General features: G+C 36.5%; 1 long non-coding RNA gene across 1 annotated transcript in view; it reads right to left on the bottom strand.

Annotated features, from left to right (window-relative positions):
• Nucleotides 1–15148, bottom strand: part of LOC125781260 (uncharacterized) — a 50672-nt gene extending 35524 nt beyond the window's left edge. The window contains exons 1-2 of the long non-coding RNA XR_007424479.1: nucleotides 15062–15148; nucleotides 13283–13386 (exon numbers count right to left, since the gene is read on the bottom strand). This is a non-coding gene — a long non-coding RNA (uncharacterized LOC125781260). The remainder of the gene's footprint in view (nucleotides 1–13282; nucleotides 13387–15061) is intronic.
• Between the last annotated feature and the right edge of the window lie 3350 nt (nucleotides 15149–18498).

Here is an 18498-nt window from a genome sequence, read left to right as displayed (position 1 = left end):
ATTCTGAACCAATTTGGGATAACAGTTTGATATATTGTCAAGCACTCTGAAAGGTCTAGCATTTGTGTACATATATATTTTGCTCTGCCTTGTCACTTAGTGGTTATGTTGTGTGTACGTGCGAGGATTGTTGGGTCTTAAGTAACTCATTTGAAAGTCTACTAAATGCAACTGGGACAATACAACATCTTCAAGTTACAGTGTCGAGGGAGTAACACACCATTAAGACATGATATTATGAGCATTATTGATTATAATTCACAAATGCTCTTCAGCTCTTCACTCCATAAAAGCCTTTCCTAGAGTACATATAATCTAATTTACAGAGAACTTGGCAATTACTCCCCGAGAGCAGACACTTACAAAGTAAAGGAAGAAAAAAAATGCTCAGCATCTCCATTAAACCTCCAGCAGGGGTGTTTTTAGATGGATATGCTGAAACTATGCCAGATGATCATCATCATCTTCTACAGTGTCTGCCATCTTAGCACTGATTTAGGTTTAAAAACCCAATAAACCCAGATTTCTCAATGTTAGTTACATTAATTTATATATATATACATATTACACAGTGTGTGCCATTTATCATATCAATGGTATATTGAAATACTGTGGTATTCTGTCTTTAAAGCAGTCTATTTTGTATTAGTTTTGTTATTTACTGCAAAGTTTTAAGGGTATTTTGTATAATTGTAGATATGCATTGTTCATATGCCAGCACTAAATATTAAGTTTTATGATGTATTTTGGTTATACTGTGACTCATTTTGTTACATTAATAATATTTTATGCAAAAAAGTAAAGTAAAGTCTTGGTAAGTTACCATTGTCCACTAAATTCACTAAACTTTACATATTAACTATGATTATCTTTAATGTTTGAGAATGTTATAATAAACAAAAATCCAATATTCATTTTGTTACAGGAGTATATTACTAAAAAAATTAGTCATATGACAGGATGTGCAATGTCACGTAAGACAAATTACATTAAATAGTGCTTTGCTGCTTCATACGAAAGAAACATATATAATATTTTGATATGTAGGGATTTAATAAAACATTGATATATCAAAGTACCAAAACATTTTGTTTTGCTTTACTGTATTCATTCTCAAACACCCAGTGATTTTTTTTTTTTTTTTGTATTAGTTTACATGATAATATATTAGACAGTGGTTTATATTGTGTTGTATTTAAATCTCACCCACTAGATAACAGTGTTTTATTTTGTCTTTAGTTCTCACTTTTCTGATTGCATACATAGTATTTAATTTCTTTATTTGGATTTTATAATTAGAATATTGTTTTTATACTATTAGAGTTTTCCTAAAATAAAAAAAGAACTATTGGAATGTATTATATGTCTTACAGCATCACAATGTATTACTATAATCATAACCCCTGTTCTTCCCAATACACAATCCTAACTATAAGACGTATCTAAATTATATCTTCCCAATAACATGTAAGCTATATTACTCTAACCTTAGCCATCTCAGCACTGCAGTGACACTGACATAGTGGTGCGTAAGTGTGTTAACGTGTGTTTTGCCCTTGATGCAGCAGTGCTGCTTGAGTTTTTAAACACTGTGTCCTTTACTCACTTTCCTCCACTCTATTACACACTCCTACCTACAGTAGCTGCTCCATCTGGTAGATGAAGTAAAGTTAGAGGGAGTGGCTCTGAATCTGTTGCTGCACAATTTTTACAGTGTGGATCATCCTCTAGTCCTTCATCAGTGCTCACATGATGACGCTGCCCACAGGACAGTGTTTAATAACTCCAGCAGCCCTGCTGCTACTAATACACCACCACCATGCCAGTGTTACTCACTGCAGTACTGAGAATAATAACCCACCACCCAAATAATAATAATAATAATAATAATAATAATAATAATAATAATAATAATAATAATAATAATAATAGCTGCTCTCTGGTGGTGCTTTGGAGTCCTAACCATTGAGGAACAAACAAATAAAAGTATGCTGAGAAACAGATTCAGGACTACAATTTATAATTACAGAACTACACAGTGCTCCTATATATGCTCAGTGGAGCTGAAGAAAATGGATAATAGTAGGGGTGTCACGATCTCGATATTTTATCGAAATCGAATCGAAATGAGGTCACGATCTCGAGTATCGAAGTCAAAAAGAGAATCGACGATCCCTCCCGCGCGCGCTACGCAAATAGCGCAGCGCGCTACGCAAATGGCGCGGCACCAACACAGCGCATCCTATTCATTTAAATAGAGATAGCCACTGCATGAGCGCAGTCGGCGGGAGAGTGATCACTGTTTTTATCTGTCCAACGGGGGAGGGGGGGCGGGGGTTGGGCGCGCAGGTTTTGTATCTGTATCTAACGGAGGGGTGGGGGCGCGCAGGTGAGAGCGTGTGAACTCGCTGAAATGCGTGTGTCAGTGTGACTTGAGAACACTGACTATAGATCACAGTGAGGTGGATTAAAAATCTTAAACTTATAATTGACTACACCTGTTGCTTTCCATTGAATTAAAAAAACATCTTTCTCTCAGATAAAGTAAACACAAGCGTGTTTCTGACTAAAATAAAAGCTTTTCAGGAGAGATATAAGTTATGTGTAAATATTTATAAGACAATACCCACATCACTTATCTAACCAGCCTGTACTGATTTCTGCCCCCCAATAATGCTTTCAATAACCTCTTGTAACCCCTGGGAGCCAGGGGTTACACTCTAATAGCCTTTAATAGTCTTCAGTAGCCTTTAAAAGACTTACCTGGCGGCCGCGGTGTGTCCACTAAACTCCGTAGTTATAAACATCCTGAGGTTAGCAGCGCGCTAACTGACCTGTTTATAAATGTAATCCGAGCAGTGACTCCGTGTCGGCTGTTCTAACCTGCTGCTGTTAGCTGCTTGGGCTGAAAGATGAACTGTAGTGAGCTGTATTATCCGGTTAGTGGGGTTAAAACCTTTATTTGTTTACAGAAACAGTAAAAACGGACTGGCTGAGCTCTGTAGCCCGTGGCTGGGCTGTACTGAAGTAGTGACTGAGTGAAGAGAGCGGGGCTTGTGCTGCTGCTGCTAGTGGTTGGATGAAGAACTGCAGCTTCATGTAATGAGCAGTTTCACCAGCCATCCACACACAGCTCTGATAAACTGCTTGTTTTAATAGTGCACACTGTTGCTACCAAAAAAAGTCACTAGATGGCATTACCATATATATCTTAATAAATAATAATAATATTTATAATATTTATAATAATAATAATAATAATAATAAATATATTATTTAAATTTTATGAGGCATAAAATAATAACAAGAAAAAAAACAAGAAAATCGAGAATCGAATCGAATCGTGACCCTCAAATCGAAAATGAAATCGAATCGAGGATTTAGAGAATCGTGACACCCCTAGATAATAGGTGTCGAAACAAGGAGGTAATAATCACGTTATGCCTAATCAGTGTATATTGCATAAACAGAACATACAGAAATGTCACATTTTCACATAATATTTTGCAGCCAAGCAAAGACAAATAGAAAGCATGGTTCCAAATCCAAGACCTAAGGTCTCGAAATCTCCTCCCTCTCTTTGTTAAGCAGAAAACGTGTGATACTAATCCTGCAAGCTTCATTACACAAACACCGGCAAAAGAGGGAGGCCTATAACCATGTAACACTATTTTAAGTGACAGCGATGACCTCATTCAGTGACGCACATCAGTACAAATGACTTCTAAGCGAGTAAAATAGAGGCTTAAACCCGCTCTATTGTAATCACGGTCTTAAACAAAGCAGAGGCGCTTTAATGACCACACAAATTGTTGCATATTTTGCTTCCATCTGGGCGATTTTCTTGGGGGAAAACTGTAATTGCTGTTTTTGAATTCGGGGAGCCTGCCTTTCTACCGCTGCAGTAATATGCATTCATCACATCTCGGATGATTATGGAGGCAGTGGATGCCAATCATGTCATTTCCAGCTTAATGCTGATGCCATGGTCCTCTGACAGAGAGGATGTGCAATTTAGGGAGTTTAGGGAGAAAGCAAGGAGAAGACAGCCATGAGAGAATTGTAAGGGGGTGATTTAGATAATTATAGTCTCAGCTGCCAAACTGAAGGCACACGTTAGAGTTCTGCGTAAACACCGGGGTATTCAAACGGCAGAAGGTAAAAAAGAGTATGGAGATGATTTTGGCTGGTGTAATACAACACATCTTTTGGGGTGTGATTGAGTCACAGGTTCTTCTCTTAGGCTATAGGAGTTAAACTGAGGTAAATTAAAAACACAATCTCAACAGCAGGAGAGAACTCTCTGTTGTCACACGGCTTCCCTTCACACACACTCCCTCAGGGGGCAGATCCATCTGGAATTAGACTGAACCTTAAGTATGCTACAGTGTTTGGATGGGACCACTACTTTTCCTATAACACCTAAAATGCCTACATAGCATTGTACAGACACAGAGCTAGGCAATAATTCTATATAAATATTTTATCATGGAGAAATGAACTTTAAACATATTTTGGATATTTCAGTATCACTCAGAACCTGAACTGAACTAAAAACAAACTGCAGAAATAATCCACATATAATCAAACAGCATGTTTGAGTCCTCAGGCCACATTGTACTGATTGAAAGGTATATAGTAAATCATTAAAGCAAATAATTAAATAAAATTTTACTAAGTCAACTTTTAAAAAAAAATATGGAATGTCTATTTTCTGGTCTATTTCCATACATAAATCACACTGGATAATAAAGCGCATTAAGAAACACTAGTTAGGATGCCTACTAGGGGTGTGCCATATCGTATCGTACACAATAATATCGTCAAAATATTTAAATATCGTGAACGATATTATACCCTAAAATATCCTGCCATATCACCCACCCCATTTCCCATTATATATCATCTGTCCAGTATCATTTATTTTACTTTAATCCTGGACATATGGCGATATATGGAATGCATTCTTATTATTATCATGACATTCTGGATCATTGGCTTCTGTTACATTTTTTTAATATCTCAGTTTGGGGATTTTCTTGCAGTGTATAGTGTATTTCTGAAATAGTTTTTTAAAAAGAGTTTTGTCATATCGCCAAGAGTATCGTTATCGCGAAAATACCATGAAATATCGTGATATTATTTTAGGGCCATATTGCCCACCCCTAATGCCTACATCAAAGTGAACAAGTGTGTCGCCATGTTTACCTTCTAATTGGGAAAGCTGGGGAGCGTCTAAGTAAAAAAAAAAAAAAAAAACATTTTATTTCAGTCAAATGAGCACTGGATCTTAATCTACACAGATTCCTTTCATAAAAAAATTGGTGAGTAAAGCCCTTCTAATTATTTACAGTAATCTTAGATTTCCAATATTTTTTCTAGAGGGATTGTTTTTAGTGAAGTTCCTCCAGCACTAAGGCTGGGTGCAGCAGCAGTAGCATTAGCTGCTATCAGCTATCAGCTGCAGACTACAGTCCAATACTCTGAATGGCGAAAGAGCAAGCGCTGTGGTTAGCAGCTAATGCTAATGCTGCTGCACCCAGCCTTAGTGCTGGAGAAACTTCATTTAAAACTCATTCTTATAATGCTGTACTTCAGCAGAGAGGCTTTAGTGCTCCTAAATACCTGACTGGAAAAATTCATACATAAGGAAAATTAAATAATTAAGTGCACCTTATGGTTTGAAAAACATGGTTAGATTTGAACTTGTTTGGATGCAACCACTTAAACGCATAGACACAGGGCTGGGCAATAATCAGTACCAACCACCCAAGTCCTGGATTCAAATGGCAGCCAAATCTTTAGGTCGGCTTGTTTTAATAAAAGATCCAGGACATCCATTTTTTTAAAGACTATATTAACCAATTTGTATCTTACCAAATAAACTTTTGATAAAAATATGGAATAGGACAGAACCTAGAATATTCTGAATTGTTTGTATCATAGGAAAAGTAGTGGGGTTGCAGCCAATGTGTAAAGGGTAAATAGTATGCATACATAATTTTTTGCATGCTTTTGTATCTAATTTTCGGTCTCAACTGCCCTTATAAACCACTTCAAGTATCCATTCATCCATCCCTCCATCCATTTATCCATCCATTTTCTGAGTCGGTAAGATTGAAAGATTTGTCGGTTTTGTGTCATTAATCATATGTTTCTATGAGCTGTATGGATAGTTCCCTTGCATAGAATCACCCTGGCCAGAACCCACACCCATCAACCTCCACCAGAGCACTATATCAGTTGAAGAGCCCCACCTATTATATCAGCTGAAGACCCAGCATTTCAGCCTGCTGGTTTTATCAGCACTGTGCTTTGTCTAAGGTAAGATCTTTCAAATGATAAGTTTTGTGCTTTTATCACACTTAAACATGAACTAGCATGATCATATTCCATTTAGCACAAGCTGACACTAACGTTGTAAACGCTTAGCCTATACATGGCCTGGCCAGCAACAGCTTATTTGCATAAAAGTGACAGAGCCCCTAAATGGCTCATTCTGAAAGGGACTGAAACTGGCAAAAATAGAGCTGGAGAAAATCATACTTTACAGACAAAAGATTTCTTGCAAATATTCATTACGTTTCCTTGCACCTCTCTATGTTGTGCCAAAAGTTATTCTGAATTGAATACTGACTTTCTTTTCACAGTTAATCATTTTTATTTTCCTTCACTGTAATTGTGCCAATTTATAGATGTAACATTTATGCATGACAGTGATATATATTTTAAGTCACGTTCGAAAAAACAAAGAACTTAAACAAAAGGCACTGTTACCTACATCAAATGCACATAATTATCTGGGAATTGGCTCTATTCCAGAAAAAAATTACACATCAATGAAGTAACTAAACATGTCCAGATGTTAGAGTTTAATGGACATATAAAATTCTGTATCTAAAAATCCACTATCTACTGTTCCAGCTTTCTGCTCTTCTGAAATTTAGTTCACATCACTCACAGTCCAGCCTATACACCATATTTGTGTAGAGTTGCACAATGCATCATTTCAACAAATATAATCACAACGTGCACATGTGCAACAGTCACATTTCAGAAAGTGCAGTATCACATACGCCCTATCCGGATGGGATTAATTTTTCAGGGGGTCCTGGGGTACTTTTCTCTTTTATGGGGAGCCCTCTGTGATTTTATTCCCGTCCAGAACAACCATGTACCTATGACCTCTGAGAAAATTACAGGCTGAATTATCTACAGTTTTTTTTTTACTGAACTCTGTGGTTGTAAGTTCATTTTGGTCCCATCCGGACTCACATCTCTGAGTTTCATCACCTCGCGTTTAGTAAAATAGCTATTTATCCACAACAGCGAGTGGGAATAGAGGAGCTACTGAATGCGATGTCAAGTGACCAGGAAAGCCAAAAAAAAAACAACTTACTGGTCCTCACTGTTTTTTTTTTTTCAATTGCAGTCCGGAAACAAGAGTTTTATAACTGAGTAGAAGTGTGAAATATTTTTACAGACATCCCCCTGAGAAACGAATTCCGTCCAGATAGGGCTATAGACAGACACAGCAGTGCTGCTGGAGGTTTTAAACAAGAGGTTTTAAACAATAGCATCCTGTGAGCAGCATCCTGTGAGCACTGATAAAGGACTAGAGGATGACCAAGACAAACTGTGCAGCTTGTGCCAGCATCATATAAAGCATACAGAAGCATACATGCTATGATATAGCTTGCTTGGTACAAACAAATAAACGAAATAAATAAATTTCTTGCCACAACACATGGTTCAAATGGAATACATATTTACCAGTGACAGATTATATTATAATGTATGCCTCTGATACACTGAATGTATTAATATATATTTTAAATATTTTAATATATGCTATATAAAAAGAAATCCAATATCACTTTTCCCCCAGTACCATGCAGCCATAATACATAATGCATTTAAGGTCATGATGGTAAGACAATACTTTCACTATTTCTAAGAACCTGCATTTACTTCTACATACAGACAGAGATGGACACAGGGAGGCAGAAATTATATAAACACAAAGAAGAAATAATCTAATATAAAGATGTACTTTATTAAATATGTGCATGTCTTATTTTCATGTATATTAACCAAATTTTTCAACGCAGCTGGAGCTGTGAAAAATGTTGAGCAGTTATTCAAGTATGATTCATTTAGCATGAATCTACATGTCTGTCCAGCTTCTATCTGAACAAAACAAGATCAGTTCATGAATTGATGAATTTTACAGCATGTAGCACCACCTAGTGTTAAAAGGGCTTAATTACCCGTATATTGGTATTTTTGCCATGATTCATATTGTGAAAGTTTATAAATATTAAATTGTTGGATTTAATAGAGTGCATCAAAAAATGTATGGATTTTGCATTGCTATGTGGATATATTTATCATATTTTTATCACTTTCTTGATGTTAAGTGTAGAGATCAGGTTAGAGATTTCTGCTAATAATAAATGCTTGTATTTTGAGCATTCTAGCAAACAGTGATATTATTGGTACAATTTGTATTAAAATTATTATAAATATATATTTAATCCACAATAAATGTTTATTATTCCAAAACCTACTGTTGAAAGGGCTTCATTAACTGTATATTGGTATTTATGCCATGATTCATATTGTGAAAGGTTATAAATATTAAACTGTTATTTTTAAATGAGTGCAGCAAAACAAATATATTGATTTTATATTAATATGTGTAAACATTTATCATATTGTTCTCACTTTCTTGATGTTTAGTGTAGAGATTAGGTTAGAGATTTTTGCTAATAATAATTCCTAATTATTCTAGTACACATTAGTAATACTATTGGTAAATTTGCATTACAGTTATTATAAATATATATTTAATCTCCAATAAAATGTTTATTATTTCCAAAACCAGGTTCTCTCTTAAATCACAAAACTAAGCATATGGTACCACCTTGTGGAAATAAAATGATGTACGGCCTACAAAAAAAAAAAAAAAAAAATATATATATATATATATATATATATATATATATATATATATATATATATCACAGCCTATTTCTTATAGGAAAGCCAGGTACAGATGTTTTAATATATTTAATTAAACCATCACTGATCATCAGTACATTTTACAGTCTGGAGGGAGAGTGGAGAGACACACAGTCCAAGCTGCTTGAGGTCTAGTATGAAGTTTCCAACAATCAGTGATGGTTTGGAGAGACATGACATCTGCTGGTGTCCAAAGTTCAAAGTCAGCTCAATATCTATCAGGATATTTTATAGCACCTTTGGGTGTGCCATATCGTATCATACACATTAATATCACTAACAAAAATAAAAAACACTCTTTATTGTGAAATAAGCGATAAGATGAGAAGTATATTTTGCATTTGTTTTGATATTGGCTGTGTTTATTCTTAATTGTTTGTATTTGCAGTTTATGTGCAGCAATACATACTTTGTACTTTAGTTTCACATCACTTTATTTGTGTTATACAAAAAACAGGACATTAGGAAGTTATTGCTTATAACATAGACAAACGTTTATAGATTTGTTTGTTTCTACTGAATGTACAAATTTGTTATATTTACACTAAATAAAACATTTTGTTGTTGCAGAAGTATATATTTTTGATTAAATTAAATTCAATGTATATCATATTTGCAAGAACATTATACTATTAATAATCTACAATATTGTTATATTAGTAGCCATATTGCCCACACTTACAGCTGACAAGCTTTATAAAGAGACAGATTTCATTTTCCAGCAGGACTTGGCACACTCTCCACACCTATATACAATATAAAAAAATTCTGTGATACTGACATATGGGTTTTCATTAGCTGTGAGTCATAGTCATTAAAAGGAATAAAGACTTAGAATTGATTACTCTGTGTGTAATGAGTCTATGTATCACTTTTTGAATTATATTACTGAAATAAAATAACATTTACTATACATATATATATATTTTATTTTATTTTTTTTATGCACCTTGTAAATAACATTGAAATTACTTGAAAAGCCTTTACTGAAACTCAAACTACTGTAGGGCTGTCCCTAACGATTATTTTTTAAACGATTATTCTAACGATTATTTTTTTCGATTAGTCGACTAATCTATTCATTGAGAAACATATTTAAATAATTATTTTACGTTTTAAAGCAAACGATAAATTACTATATTTATATATAATAACAACAACAACAACACAAGCCTACTAAACCAAACCCCACACTTATAATCACTTACATGTACAGCACGTTGTTTAGATCTATAACGCTAAAATGGATAAGCTCCCATACACCACAACCGTGTGTTGCACTGTTTTCTGTGACCGCTAGATTTTGTGACCACTGGCAAGTAGTTCTCAGCAGACCGGTGCACTGGCCGATTCGAAACGTGTTCGTTTCTAATGTTTACCCCGACTGGCCAAAACGGTTCAGTTTAGGGCTGAGGGTAAGGTGTAGGTATAGAAAGCTTCCGTTTTGCCAATGAACGCTCATAACCGTGAGCACTGGTCACAAAATTCCGACGGTGACAGAAAACGGTGTGACACCGCAGCGCCGACGGCGCTAGCTAAAATAACTTAAGGCAGCTAGCTTAGCTAAACACCTGAACTTATGAATAATGCTACTGTTTCTGGAAACTGCGAAATGCCATGCACAAATATAAACCAAAAATGTATAATTTCTGCCTGTGGCAGGTTTAAAACCTTTGGTAGACAGCCTTAAGTCTTTTTAAGGACACCCGCGGAGACCCTGATGTAAACGGTAACTTACTGTGTGACCCTGTTGACATAGTGCTCCTGGATGTTTGCGCTTCAAGTGCTCCTTTTGCACGTATGGCAGAGGACCACATTGTTGCCCTTTTGCGTGAAATGCTCCCAAACTTTAGATGCCCGCTGGCGTTTTTTTGTAGCTGGAGATTGCTCTCCGGAGTCCAAGCTCTCTAGAGCTTAGATTCTCTGCCCGAACCCGACATGACCCGAGGCCCGCCCGTAAATCCGACCCGGGCTCCAGAAAATAGTCCGAGATGTAGGCGTCTGTTTTTTAATTATATTTTTATTTAAAAAAAAAAAACGAAAACTGAAAGTGAAACTAAACTAATTTATTTATAAGCGCTGTTTTCACTACCGCAGTTCTACAGCGGGGGTGTTGTGCCGATTCTGTCCGCGAAGCGGGAGTCAGATTCAGCAGAGAGTCGGATTCGGCACAAACGCGGCGGCACCTCGCGGTCCGCGGTGTCAGTTGTAAGCGCTCGCGCTAGCCGCAAAATACGGCAGAAAACACTGAGGGAGCTGCAGAATTATGAATGGGACTAGAATATGAGCACGAGGAAATCAAAGAGAACCTTCACCTGTGAGTAGAACAAGCAAATCTCTCTCTCTCTCTCTCTCTCTCTCTCTCTCTCTCTCGCACGTGAACTCCTCCGCGTTTGACTTGCAGAACTGTGTTTAGCTGTTCTTAAAAATCATTTTAATTAAATAATAGTTCTATGCTTCTATGTTACCGTGTTAATTAACATAATTCTGATCATATTTCGCTCATTAAAACAGCCCGAAAACAGCCAGTTGGAATTTTTGGGCCCGATCTAACCTCTAATGCTCTCCACAGGCGCCGCCATGTTTACGACGCGCCGACGCACGTTATGCAAATCGATGTATTTTTGTAATCGATGACGTCGATTATGTCGATGCGTCGCCCCAGCCCTAAACTACTGTTCCTCTTAGCAGAACTTTCAAGAAATATCTCATTGAAAAGTGAGGTGAGTAGACAGTACAGCAAAACACTTTCTGTATTTTTTGTATTATTTGCTAAAGTCCCCTTCTTTTTACTGCAGCTTCAAATCCATGTTCAGAAGCAGAATCCAGTCTCTATAGCTGCCAAAAGCCACGTACACAGCAGACAATAAGAAATGACGCAGGCCACCAATATCCAAACAATCAGGACAAAGAGGCATTTCTACTTGTCTATCAATCATGTAACGCATGCATGACATACAGCAGAAAGCACAGCACACAGCGGGAAGCACAGCAAATACCACAAAGCACTGAAAACAGCAGGAAACAATGCACACAGCGGCTATAACTGGACACAGCAGGGAGCACTGTACATATAGCAGAAACACAGGACACAGGGGCAAAGCACTGCATATAGATCAAACCCAGCTTTAGGCCAGATTTACACGTACGAATAATGTACAAATAATCACTGCCTTGTTCACAAACAACTGCCTGTGAACACAGTTCACCCTGCAATCCACACTAACCGAAGTTGTCCGTATTGTGCTGCTACAACCACCAAACATCTGAGGAGTCATTACTTGCTTACACAATATGCTTAAGCTAAACGGCTGTTCAGGTGCAGTTTAACTTGATTTATTTACACTAAAGGCACAGTATATACAGCATGTCCTGCACCTGCCGCTCACATCCGCACAACTCTGTTCACTGTGCAGACATCAGTGTCGCACATACCATTAAAAACAATGTGTTTAAAAGCACAGCATGTCTAGACACCATGTTCAGTCTATATACAGCTCTGAAAAAAATTAAGAGACCACTTCTTGACGTTTCTTTGATTTTACCAAATTAAAAAAAGTCTTCAATATAATCAAGAGGAAGATAAATTATCAAAAGCCATCAAACCAAGCTGAACTAGACCAGTAGTGGCATAAAGTTATCCAAAAGCAGTGTGTAAGACTGGCGGAGGAGAACATGCCAAGATGCATGAAAACTGTGAAAAACCAGGGTAATTCCACCAAATAATGATTTCTGAACTCTTAATACATTATGAATAAGAACTTGTTTTTTTTTTATTATTTGAGGTCTGAAAGCTCTACATCTTTTTTGTTATTTCAGCCATTTCTCATTGTAGTTTATAGAATAAAACAACAATGTTCATTTTACTCAAACATATACCTATAAATAGTAAAATCAGAGAAACTGATTCAGAAACTGAAGTGGTCTCTTAATGTTATGTTCCAGAGCTGTACATGCTGGTCTGAAACACTGACCCTCTTGCTATACTGTGTTTTGACCAATCAGAGGAGACAACATGCTCACATGGTTTGAATGGGGCATATTTTGTTGGATTTAGGCTTGTGTCTGTGTTAAAACAGAACAAACCGAGGGGTAAACATTCCAAATAAACAAGCACAACTGATTAGGACTACATAAACAAACTACAGGTAAACAAAAATCCCCTTAAAATAATGTACAATATAGCCACACCTAAAGCACATGCTTTAGACCTGCACTTCTGCACAAGCTAAGAGAAAAGAAAATATAATTTACTTACCTGTGTGTTGTTTGCATCTAGAAGGCCAATCTGCGAGAAAACCTGGAGTTCTTTCTGATGGAGTGTGTGGTGTTTCCACCTCAGTGTATGTTCTTCTATATTTCCTGGAGAACACATGACAACAAAATTAGTGAATTAGAAACATTTATTTATTTATTTATTTATTTGTACATTTAAAAAAATATATATGTGCATTAGCACTAGGGCTGGGTATCGTTTTAAAATGTTTAATACCAGTACCGGTATCCAAACAATACCTTTTGCTTTGTACTAAAAAGCATTAATTTTCAATTTCCATATACTAAACTGAAACTGGATTTATTACTTTATTTCAGTAGTTCAGTTCAAAATGTAAAACTCATATTATATAGATGTATTACACACAGAGTGATCTAATTTAGGCATTTATTTGTTTTACTGTTGATGATTATGGCTTACAGTCAATGAAAATCCAAAAATCTGTGGGCAGGGTGCCAAGTCCTGCTGGAAAATGAAATCTGCATCTCCATAAAAGTTGCAGTAGCAGAGGGAAGCATGAAGTGCTGTAAGATTTTGTGGGAAAACAAAACTGCTGACTTTAGACTTATAATAAAACACAGTGGATCAACACCAGCAGATGTTTCATACAACCATCACTGATCATCTAGTGTGAAGTTTCTACAATCAGTGATGGTTTGGAGAGACATGTCATCTGCTGGTGTTGATCCACTGTGTTCTATCAAGTCCAATTTTTTTAGCATTAACATTTTAATGTAACATTATATAGTCATTATGGCTTTTAGAAAAATGTGTTTTAGGTAGTAATGTCAATCTCGAAACGCGGAATCAAACTGAATCGATTCATTTGAATCACGGTGTTCCGAAACACTGTTTCGAAGTCTGTATCAAAAGAGGAAAGCCACGTGACTGTTCCTAAAACGGGTTTCCTACATCACGCAGTTTCTAAACGTTTCGAATCTTTTCGCGCGTTTTAGTCCGAGTAGCTGGTCTGAGATCAGATTTATTGGTCTCATATCTGCCCAGATGAGAAGACCCTATGGATTACTGATTCAGACACTCTGCCGTCTTTTCTCATTTGTTTCAATTAACAAAAAAATCTCTCACTTCCAGCAACCCAGCAGTCCAAACACTGTGGAACAGATCCTGTTTATTAATAATAATAAAAAACTGATTACTTGTAATGTTTAATAAATAAAGTATTACACAAGCATTCCCCTACCTTTCAATGTAAAAAAAACACTCACACACACCTGTTCTAGTACCTGCAGAAAAGAAATTACTGCCAATACAATATGACCCTCTGGAGCAGATAAACATGAGCCTACCTGGACAATGCCATGTTTTATTAGCAGTTGAAAGATGATTTTTAGGTCAAAGAATTGGATTAAACAGGTGAACTCCAAACTAGCTCACTGCCCGTCGCGTGTGCGCAACGATACACCAGCCTGGTGGCTGTACTGCGGTCGAGGCCACACCTGCTGCAGGTAATTAGCTAACTTCTTCCGAGGTTCTAATTGGTTGGTTTAGCAGCACGTGTTATAAGCGTTTAGAGTGATTGTTAGATGCAAAAAAATAGTACGTTAGGGCTAAACTCTGCAGGAAAGTAGATCTCCAGGTTCTTTTGTCCACTGATTTAAATTAGTTTGCACGAGCTCGTGTGTATTACTGCGCGTATAATAAAGTGTATTAACCAGATATTAGACAGAAAAACGGAGAAATACAGCTTCATACGTAGTTAAACGCCGCTGTGTTTAATTGCTAAGGGCTTACACTACTCACATAATCGATTAGTTGTTTCCTGCAATCTTGTTTGGCCGGTTTATTCGTGTTTTGATAAACCGCAGCGTTGTTGTTACTAGTGATGAGTCGGTTTGAATAATTCGGCTCTAAGAACCGACTCTTTGGAATGAACAGGCTTGTTCGACTTAACCCGGCGCTGCGCAGTCCGATCGCCGCCTGGCTCGGTATGGTGCATGCTGGTTAGTTTTTTTGTCCGACTTGCGTCTGCGCCTTCATCACGTGACGATGACTTCCGGCGTTATAGTCCCGCGAGTGAAATCTGCCTGCAGCCGTCTGACCCAGGCGCTGCAGTTGCTTTCCACCAACTGCGGGAGCCTAGAGCCGCCCTGATGACGACAGAGCTTAATCCCCATTGGTTAGAAGATCCACCGACACCTATCACGTGTGAATCTTTTTATTTTAAAATATATATCTCCTCTAAAACCCCTTAAAAAACACAGTATTTACACTGTCATATCTAGTAGCAGTCATGCAGTATTCAAAAATATTTATTTGTTCATAATCTGCATTTTATATCATAATAAAGCTCAACTGCTATCATTTTTACTGTTTTATAAAGCGCCCTGAACTGCTCTTATTAATTATCTTTAAACCTACATAACTATTATACTGAGATCTACTTTTCTTTTCTTCTATTGTTTTTGTGTTGTGAAATGAGCTAAACAATTAAAGCTGTGTAAATGAGCATGATGTATTTATTTCCAAAAACAAAGGACAGAAAAGCTGGTCTGCAAATAAAAATTTAATCCCATTATTAATTTAGTACTACACAATACATCTGTAACATGACAGTATGTTTTGTGAATATTTATAACAAGTTTTTATCTCAATTTAATAACACTCATGTTATCTCTGTTTCACTTTTGCGATTTTATTCACACCAGAAGTAAACAAACAGCGCATTCATCGCGAGATCCTGTGTTGTTCACGTGGGCTGCAGGTGGAGACTGTCCGACCTGACTTCTCCGCTCCTCCACCCCGCCCACCTGCACGCGGCTGCTCTCGCTGACCAGCAAGGCGAGGCGCAGCCCATCTCGAACAAGCCTAACGACTCACAACCAGGAGTCGACTCCTGATTCTGAGCCGATTCTTTTTTTTTTTCGTGTTAAAGCCACACGTGACTACAATAATATGTGTGGTAATGTCTGAATTTGTTGATGGTTTGTTTCAATGTAATAGTAAACATTTACAAATAATATACACATTCAAAGATTGGAACTTTTTTGTTTAAATTAGATAGGTCTCAATTTTTTGTATTTTATAATTTATTTTTGTAGAACCATACTACAAAAAAATCTGCTCGTTATTGGGTAAAAAAAAAATTAAGCCATATCGACACCTTCCTAAAAAAAAAAAAAAAAAAAAAAAAACAGCCTAAATATATTTTTTTTTTTTTTTTTTTTTTTTAGGAAACAGAAAAAAACATATATGACAGTTGTTATGGCTATTTAAAAAATGATAAAAAATACAGAAAATGTATGTTAACATTTTAACAGCCACACACTGTAAAGCATTTCTTGCCAGCTTTATGGACTTAACTATTTTACTGACTAAAATACAGACAAAAAAAATCAACACTCAATAATAAGACTAAACAACTATGGAATATTTATAGCATATAGCCATACTAATAAGAAGTACATTTTATTTACAGTGAAGGTAGTAGCCACCTTAAAAGCTATTAAAATTGCCTTTTGACTGACATTCTTGACATTCTTGGCACTCTTGACGTGGGCCATTATAATAAACATTTGATTAACTTTTTTTTTTATTAGTAATATAATATACACATTTTGTTAATAATTTAATTTAATCACAATATATACTGGTTTAAAAAAACTACATTATAGAGACAATTCTAGATCAAGACTGTTGGCTGATTATACATTATGGTGCAGCTTTCCAAGCAGAGATTATATTTAGCTATATATTCCATGATGCATACATTAATAAAACCATATAGATCATTAACATTGAATAAAATGTATTTTTACAATAGTAATACATTCATTTAATCACAGCATATACTGGTACAAAAAAAAATAATAATTCTGGGAGTGGACCAACACCAGCAGACATGACTCTTCAAACCAGTACGTTTTATATTTCATTTGTAAATCAAGGAATCAGAGTCTGGAGGAAGAGTGGAGAGACACACAGTCCAAGCTGCTTGAGGTCTAGTGTGACGTTTCCACCAATCAGTGATGGTTTGGAGAGTCATCTGCTGGTGTTGATCCACTGTGTTTTATTATCAAGTCTAAAGTCAGTGCAGTTTTGTTATTCCACAAAATCTTACAGCACTTCATGCTTCCCTTTGCTACTGACAACTTTTATGAACATGCAGATTTCATTTTCCAGCAGGACTTGGCACACTGCCCACACTGCAAAAGAACCAATTGGTCTTATATAATATTCAAATTTAAAGTAACTTTTCAATGATATTCAAATTTTTTGAGATGCACTAGTATGTCATATCGACCAAAATTAAGAAATATTTTGTGATATAAATGTTGCCCATATCATCCAACACTACTCCCAAAACTGTTGTGATTTCAAATATGACTGAAGCATCTTTTTAGATCAACTATTTCACTGAACGTAGGAGTTTAAGAACAATCAGTAGAAAATACCAGTACTCCAAAAATCAGCTCTGATGCCTAAATTCAGATTCGTCATGCTCCATCTATCTAACTCTGTCCAAATAGTCCCGTTCTGTGTTCAATTAGCCATCACTGACACACATTCATACTCTCACAATGTCTCACTCAGTAGCCCAGTTTGGGATCTGTAAATGTCTGACAGAGTGGAGAGCTGATTAACTGTCATATGTGCAGTCATATCCCGTACAAGTGACACTGCATGGGATGTGACTGCTCACTTGGAGATGTCATTTCCTCACACGACTTTTCCTACCATTGTTACACTGAAGCCACTCAACTCATCCATTCTTCTCCTGCTTCTGACACACCAGTCTCAGCTCTGATCTAAGCATGGATGGCAGCCCATCAACTAAAGCTCAGCCTAAGCAGGACAGAACTGCTCTACATTCCAGGATCTACAGGTTTTTGACAGTGATCTTTGATAGGCTCTATGTGCGTTAGGTCTGTGATACGTTTAGAGTAGCTTCTGGTCCGTGAGAGTAAGCATACAGTTGCAAGAATAAGTGTGAATCACTCTACTGAGGTCATGATGCCACATCATCTCAATTAGGTTGAGGTCAGGACTCTCCAGAAGGCGTATTTTCTTCTGTTAAAGTCATTCGGTTGTTGATTTACGTCTATGTTTTGGGTCATTGTCCTGTTCCATCATCCATCCTCTGTTGAGCTTAAGTTGGCGGACAGATAGTCTTAAGTTTTTCCTGCAAAATGTTTTGATAAACTTCAGAATTTATTTTTTCGTCGATGACCGCAATCCGT

The sequence above is a fragment of the Astyanax mexicanus genome, chromosome 15, assembly GCF_023375975.1.
Source record: "Astyanax mexicanus isolate ESR-SI-001 chromosome 15, AstMex3_surface, whole genome shotgun sequence".
NCBI lineage: Eukaryota > Metazoa > Chordata > Actinopteri > Characiformes > Acestrorhamphidae > Astyanax > Astyanax mexicanus.
Note: the sequence above shows the minus strand (reverse complement) of the source record. Positions and strands in the feature narration are given on the sequence as shown.